The sequence below is a fragment of the Berghia stephanieae genome, chromosome 2 (genome assembly GCF_034508935.2).
Source record: "Berghia stephanieae isolate SIO BIC M18660-M18661 chromosome 2, UCSD_Bste_1.3, whole genome shotgun sequence".
Classification (NCBI taxonomy): Eukaryota; Metazoa; Mollusca; class Gastropoda; order Nudibranchia; family Aeolidiidae; genus Berghia; species Berghia stephanieae.
Genome location: NC_088361.1, coordinates 105209035 through 105216827, shown reverse-complemented (window position 1 = coordinate 105216827; position 7793 = coordinate 105209035). Strand labels below are relative to the sequence as shown.

The 7793-nt window shown below is 33.4% G+C and overlaps 1 protein-coding gene across 1 annotated transcript in view; it reads left to right on the top strand.

The window, feature by feature from the left end:
• Positions 1-7793, top strand: part of LOC144964077 (adhesion G-protein coupled receptor V1-like) — a 28150-nt gene that overhangs the window by 13298 nt on the left and 7059 nt on the right. The gene's annotated exons all lie outside the window — the stretch shown is intronic.

The window sequence follows — 7793 nt, the reverse complement described above, 5'->3', positions numbered from 1 at the left end:
ATATATATATATATATATATATATATATATATATATATATATATAATATATATATATGGAGGAGTAACCTGACAATAAATATCTCATTCAAGGAAACATGTCCCGCAGAGCGCCCCGCAGGTCTCTTTGAATGACAAGGGTTTTGTTACAAGTAGGTTGTGTGTTTCAATGCTCCGGATATCGCTGTTCTTTTATAACTAAATTACTCCTGACAATGTAAATGAAGATTCCATAACCTCTGCTCCCGTCGTTTCGTGTCTGAATACATCGCGATCCTCTGCGATCCAAGTCAGTAATTTTGAATTTTATACCCCCCCCCCCCCCCTTCCTTTAGAGATCATCTTGTCAAAATATTAATATGTAGATTGGCGGCTTCATCGTTTATGTCATGTTTACTAGATCAAAATACAATAAAAACAATCTTAACTCAATGTATTCCCATAATATCTCCTCGTAGAGAACAATAAAAACAATCTTAACCCAATGTATTCCCATAATATCTCCTCGTAGAGAGCAGGCCTGGAATAAAACAATCAGTAGCCAAAAATAAGACATCGTACGCCTGGAAGAATTGCTCGCTTTTCCGTAGATTGGTTAATTCTCTCCTTACCAGCCATTTTTAGGATTTTCCCCAAAACCTCACACTCAACTAACACAAAAATAGATGTTTTTATCACTCAAACACAATAGCAGTAAAATTCTTACGATACATAATTTCTTTAGCAAAACATGTTCTATATACAGCACACTGTTCATTTTCTTTAAATGTTTTGATGTACAAAAGAAATTTGAATAAGAAAAATGTTGGTTGTATGGTAAGGAATGTGACGATTTTCTTATGGTTGGTATGGAGTGGGTTAAGAGCTTTTGATTTTAACAATGAGACCATAACACCAAAGACAAGTCTGATGCTCCATTGGTAAACCGGATGACCCACATTATAATACAACTGAGAAAATTAAATAAAGTTGCACAGAGAACAAGAATTGAGTACCATGTTTTCAGACATGTTTTGACCAATCATTTATTAATGTGCTTAGGTTTAGACAGTGCCATGGCTAAAACAAAATCAAGCGACGAGCGGCCGTCATAGGATTGCTCAAAAATGATTTAACTCTCTCCTAACCAGCTATTTTCAGAATTTTATCCCAAAACTTCATACTCACCCAACACAGAAATAGATTTTTCAAATAGATTATCAACGAGTAAAATATTCTATATTTCGTTCAGGAACATGAGCTCTGCAACACAATGTCGAGTTTATATGGCTATAACTATAACTACATGAAATCAGATTAAGAAAATTGTCGGCTGCATCGTAACGAATGTGATGATTTTCCTATGGGTGGTAAGAAGAGGGTTAAAACAATTATAGAGCAATACGAGAACAAAACTTGACCTCTTATCAAGAAAGGAGGGCATCGATCTCAAAATATGGATGATGTGAGTATTATATTATGTCCCCATATGGAACAGTGCCAAGAAAACCACAGACAATAGAGTGACCTCCATTTTGCTGGATACTAACTCGTATAGACACTATTAAAGACAAATTTCCCCTATGGGAGGAATAAAGGGGATTTTATTATTTATTTATTATTTATTAATACCCGGGGTTACTTTCATCCCATGGCGTATTTATTACAATTATTTTTCTGAGACAAGTATTAGGCGTATCTGGTATCAAAGCTATTTTTTTTTTAGTTTTTACATGTTAATGGTAGATAGTTGAACAAAACTATCTATGTACATGCACATTTTTAATACATTAATTTTTTTTTTTTACCAGTTTTGAAAAGTAGCAAAACTCTCTAGGATTGAGTGAGTTAATGTGATTAACATCATATGGACTGCGGCAATGGCCGTAAAGGGACACATATCGACTAGTGCTTATTTTTTTTTAAAAGGACGCATATTATCTTCATGTCTTGTATAAAATTGAAATGTGATACCATAATATATGGCCTGTCGATGGAATAATAAATCATGGTGAGGAACATTGAGTATGGTGTTAGTCATGAAAATGGTCCTTATAAATGTGCATGAATTTTGTATGTATTGGAAGATTAAAAATAAACACTGGATGTATGTGGGTCAACGTAATTTACCAGTTAATTGCCTTACTCTGGAAAGACACTTATATAAAAATTTGGTCAGAAAACTCGAGGTCCCAGGTTTGAGAGTTTTTTTGTTTTTTTTTTTACCAAGATGAGGGTCATTTACTTCTCTCCTTACCAGCCATTTTCAGGATTTTCCCCAAAACTTCACAACAAACTAACACAAAAATAGATTTTTTATCCCTCAGACACAATAGCAGTAAGTTCTTGCCATACATAGGCCTAATTGCTTTAGCAAAACATGCTCTACAACACACTGTTCATTCTATTTAAATTTTACCGGAGAAATTTGAACAAGACAAATGTTAGTTGTATCGTAACGAATGTGACGATTTTCCTATAGTTGGTAAGGAGAGGGTTAACTCACTCAACCCTAACACCGGCTATATCCGTTGTTTACCCGGATTACCTTTACCCCATGCCTATTTATTCATTGTTTTCTGAAACACATTATCGGCGTAGTATCAAAGCTAATTTTTTTAATTTTTACATGTCAATGGTTGTTGAATAAAACTATCTTTGTACATGCTCATTTTTTTAATACATTATTTTCCAATATTGATTAGTAGCAAAAATCTCTAGGATTGAGTGAGTTAAATCGATTGATATTTGAAAGACGAGTTGTTGTTTTTTTCTGGCCAAAATTTCTAATGCATGACTTTCCAGAGTAGGGCAGTTAACTGGATTAAGGTCTATTCCAAGGGAGGACTGGAATAAATCAGGCGTCAGCCGCCGTGCAGCGTCGCAAATTGAGCTAGGACAAGGTGACTTGCTCAAGGCCACACAGCGCAGCGGCGACGGGTGAAGGAACTCGGTACCTTTCGGGTAGGAAGCAAAGACCGTACCGCTGAGCCACGCTGCCCCTACTACGGATATAGTCGGTGTTAGGGTTGAGTGAGTTAAATGTCGTTTGAGTTTGATGAAAGTTGAGTCACATCATATGAAAATCAAAACCTTGGTATTTATTGTACATGGGGACAAAGTAGTTGAGTGGTTTCCGAGGCTGTCTTTTGGCTTTCGCCTGGCCTATAGAAAAACTAGACCTTTCCATGTGATTGTTTTGGGGTAAAGTTTTTTGGTAGAGTTTTCCAATAAACATAGAGGTCAAATCCACCAACTTAGTTATAGTCTTTAAATCTGAATGGCTGTATTAAACAAACAAAAAATCCTATTTCAAAACACCCCTTGAAAAAACAACAAATCTGATACAGACGTGAACTGAACAAATTGGTCGACGTGATTCAGGTACCATGATGAACAGGATATGAGTTGCCTTCGCGTCATAATGTATGGTGATGATGATGATGATGATGATGATGATAATAATAATTATAATAATGATAATAATAATGATGATGATGATGATGATGATGATTGATGATAATAATGATGATGATGATGATGATGATAATAATGATGATGATGATAATAATAATAATAATAATAATAATAATAATAATAATAATAATAATAATAATAATAATAATTCTCGTATCTATTAGTATTACATGCCATCAAAGCTCTCGGTATAATATGTCAATGGCCAATGCCAAGAGCACGGCGCACGCACGGATAACTAATCTCGATCAACTCCACTGTAAATACATTTACGACCAAATAAACGCCCGACTTTCCCCGAGCGTATGTATATAGATATAAAGTAGTGATTTGTCAGTATCTGACTGTCACCCCTTCACTCCCCCCCCCCCCCCTTTATTGCTGAGCCAAACACGAAATAGAAGAGATTCAAGTCTCCCTCTACATGTGGAGGGTTTGATGGTATTAGATCGGACAGATGAACGAACGCCATGAATGGGCAATGGGGGTGCGTTCTCCAGTTCTGTTGACCCAGACAAATGACGCGGATTGGAATTAACCCTTGCTCCATTTGGCCGACACACAAATATTGACTTTAACATTCCCATTGACTGTATTACGTATGGATCAGTTCGCTGTTTATAATGATAGTATTATATATATATATATATATATATATAATATAAATAATATATATATATATAATATACTGACTCAAACATTGTGGTAAAATAATAAAATTATATATATATATATATATATATATATATTATAAAATATATATATATATATATATATATATAATTTTAATATTTACCACAATGTTTGAGTCAGTCTATATATATATATATATATATATATATAATATATAATAATATATATATATAGACTGACTCAAACATTGTGGTAAATATTAAAATTATATATATATATATATAAAATATATATATATAAAATATATATAATCAAAACATATAACATAACATATTATGTGTATGTATGTGTGTGTGTCTATGTGTGTGTGCGTGTGTGTGTTTGTGTGTGGGTAATATGTATTGAATGACGAGACAGAATTGATAAATAGATGCATTTTGATAAATGGGGGCAGTGCATCTAATTATGACAAACATGTGGCAATAATAATACTATGTGACAATACGAGTTTGAGTGATATTCAAACACGGCTGGTGTATTGTAGACTTTTGATGGCAACGGACGGAAAATTACAATTATTGGGTCATCAGGTCCAGGTATGTCACACTGACTTGTTACTTCCTAATTCGATCTAGCTATAGATAGAATGCGCTTGGGCCCAAAGGGAGTTCACAAAAATTGCCATCCGGAAGTATAACGGACCAACACAAAACTCGGGAAAACCAACTTTTATAGTCTGGTTAATACATTTAGTGAGAACAACCTCACAAACGCGGATGGCAAAAACAATAACAAAGGCCTGATGACGTCATCTGCATACTACTATATTTTTTGTACATCACATATACATGTACATTTAAGTTGAAATACTATCTTTACCACGTGTGTCATTATAGTAACTTTAATCAATATATTTATGGCATTACTATCAAAATTAAGGGCATTCAAAGGATCTTATCCTTTTTGCCCAAACCATATACCATATGTTAATATGTTAATAATATAAAGCTAGAGAAACAAAAATAAAAAGGGGAAATGGGCGGGTAAATAAAATGGGTTAAAATGTATCCACTGCAATAAACCAAAAGCGGTAAAATAAAAATCCAGAGGCATACGAATGGACAGTAATCCTTAAGAAATGGAGTGATCATGATGTCATCTAATCTTGACAATAAATGGAGTGATCATGAATGTCAACTAATCTTGACAATAAAGGGAGTGATCATGAATGTCAACTAATCTGACAAGAAATGGAGTGATCATGAATTCAACTAATCTTGCAATAAATGGAGTGATCATAAAGTCAACTAATCTTGACATGAAATGGAGTATCTACAATATCTACTCCAACGGTGAATGAAAAGTGAGAAATATAAAAGCGAGAAAAAACCTTAGAGGCGATAGGTAGTGAATTCCTGTCTGGTGTTGAGTCCTCTATATTATATATATAATATATAATATATATATAATTTATATATATATATAAAACCTTATATATATTAATTATATATATATATATATATATATATATAAATATAAAAACCTTATAAATTGTGTTTAATATATATAAATATTAAATTTTTATAAAAATATATAATTTTAATATAATAAATATAATATAAATTTATGGAGAGAGAGAGAGAGAGAGAGAGAGAGAGAAAGGGGAGAGAGAGAGAGAGAGGGGAGATAGAGAAGAGAGAGAGAGATGTTTTTGTTTGTTTTAAGGGTTTTACGGCGCTTGCAACACATTTAGGTTATATCAACCCCAAAAAAAAGGAAAAAAAAAATGGGAAAAGAAAAAAAGTTAGAATAAATTAAAGCCGACCCAAGAAAAGTGAGTAAAACAAGGGAACTGGGAACAAAAGAACAAATTGAAATTCCCAAAACAACAACCAATGTACTTATTGAGATCACCTAAAAGTCTCATCCGACACAAGCACAAATCCAACAAAGAGAATACACCAAATGCTTTCATTATACACCAAATAACAATAATAATACAACAGGAGATATTTACAAGAAAAAAAATCATCTCCCAAAAAATAAATATGCTTTGACTGTTTCCCCCCAGCTAGGACTTTCCGGCCACGCCAGTAAAAACCAAGTAATCTCATTATTTCCCCAAGACAGACAGAAAGCATATGGAAAACAATATTTAAAGGGGGTAGAAGACATATGTACCCCGGCCAGCAAAACCAAAATAATCTATTACAAGACAAAGACAGAAAGCAGTTGGAAAAGAAAAGGGAATAGAAGACAGATAAAACCCCTGCCACTATGGGAGTCAGGACCGAGAAGAGAAAGAGAGAAGAGAGAGAGAGAGAGATAGAGAGGAGAGATAGAGAGAAGAAGATAGAGAGAGAGAAGATAGAAGAGATAGAGAAAAGAGAAGAGCAAGAGGGGAAGAGAGAAAGAGAGAGAGAGAGAGAGAGAGAGAGAAAAGAGAGAGAGAGGAGAGGAGAGAGAAGAGAGAGAGAAGAGAGAGAGAGAGAGAGAGAGAGAGAGAAGAGAGAGAGAGAAGAGAGAAGAGAAAAAGAGAGAGGAAGAGAGAGAGAGAGGAGAAGAGAGAGAGAGAGAGAGAGAGAGAGAGAGAAGAGAAGAGAGAGAGAGAGAGAGAGAGAGAGAGAGAGAGAGAGAGAGAGAGAGAAAGGGGAGAGGAAGAGAGAGAGAGAGAAAAGAGAGAGAGAGAGAGAGAGAGAGAGAGAGAGAGAGAGGAGAGAGAGAGAGAAGAGAGGAGAGGGGAGAGAGAGAGAGAGAGAGAGGAGAAGAGAGAGAAAAGAGAGAGAGAAAAGAGAGAAGAGAGGAGAGAGAGAGAGAGGTGGGTTTTTAAATTTTATTTTAGGGCTGGAATTGTACCAAAAGTTGATAAACGCCACTAAACACAGAGCTGTAAATAGTAAAATAAAAAATAATAATAATATAATTATATCATAAAGGGTTATTGCTTTTGTCAAAAAGAAACAAAGAAAAAAAAAAAGCAGACATATCGAATTTGTTTACAAAAAGAAAATAAAGCTAGTGGGGTCTATGAATAGAACTATCCCCTTTCCCCCCACAATATTATCCCTCTCCCCTCCCCCAAACTAATTACAAAAAAAAAAAAAAGCAAAAAAACCTTTAATATTTCTTGAAAGTACAAAATTTTATAAAATTTATTCCTGTCAAAATTTTTTAATTAGCGTGAAAAACTTAAAAAAGGGGTTTAAAAAAAAAAAAAAAAAAAGGTATATAATTTTTTCTAACAATTTCTTTTTTTAAAAAGAAACGAAGCAAGATGACGATGTGGTAAGATGATGATGTAAGAGGTGGGGGGTGAGATGAAAAAGTAATAAAAAAGGAAGCAATCATAACTAACTAAGAAATAAAAAAAAACTACAAGGTTTTAACAGCAAAAATATGCATTAAGGTTAAAACGGATGGTTATAATATATAAAAAAAAATATAATAAATAATTTCATTGCTTTCTTTTTTCTTAAACAGGGAAAAATTTATCACCAACCCAAATTTAACAATTTAATAACATATAATAAAATAAAGGGGGGAGAACGAGGCGTGAAACCTTAAAAAAATTGAAAAAATTTTTAAAATGTTCGAAATAAAAAGAAAAAATAGAACAAAACTTCAAATTTAATTCACAAAGAGTTTTTAAAAAAAAATGAAAATTGTATAACGGGTTCAATGCTTCAAAGTTAACTGCGTTCACAA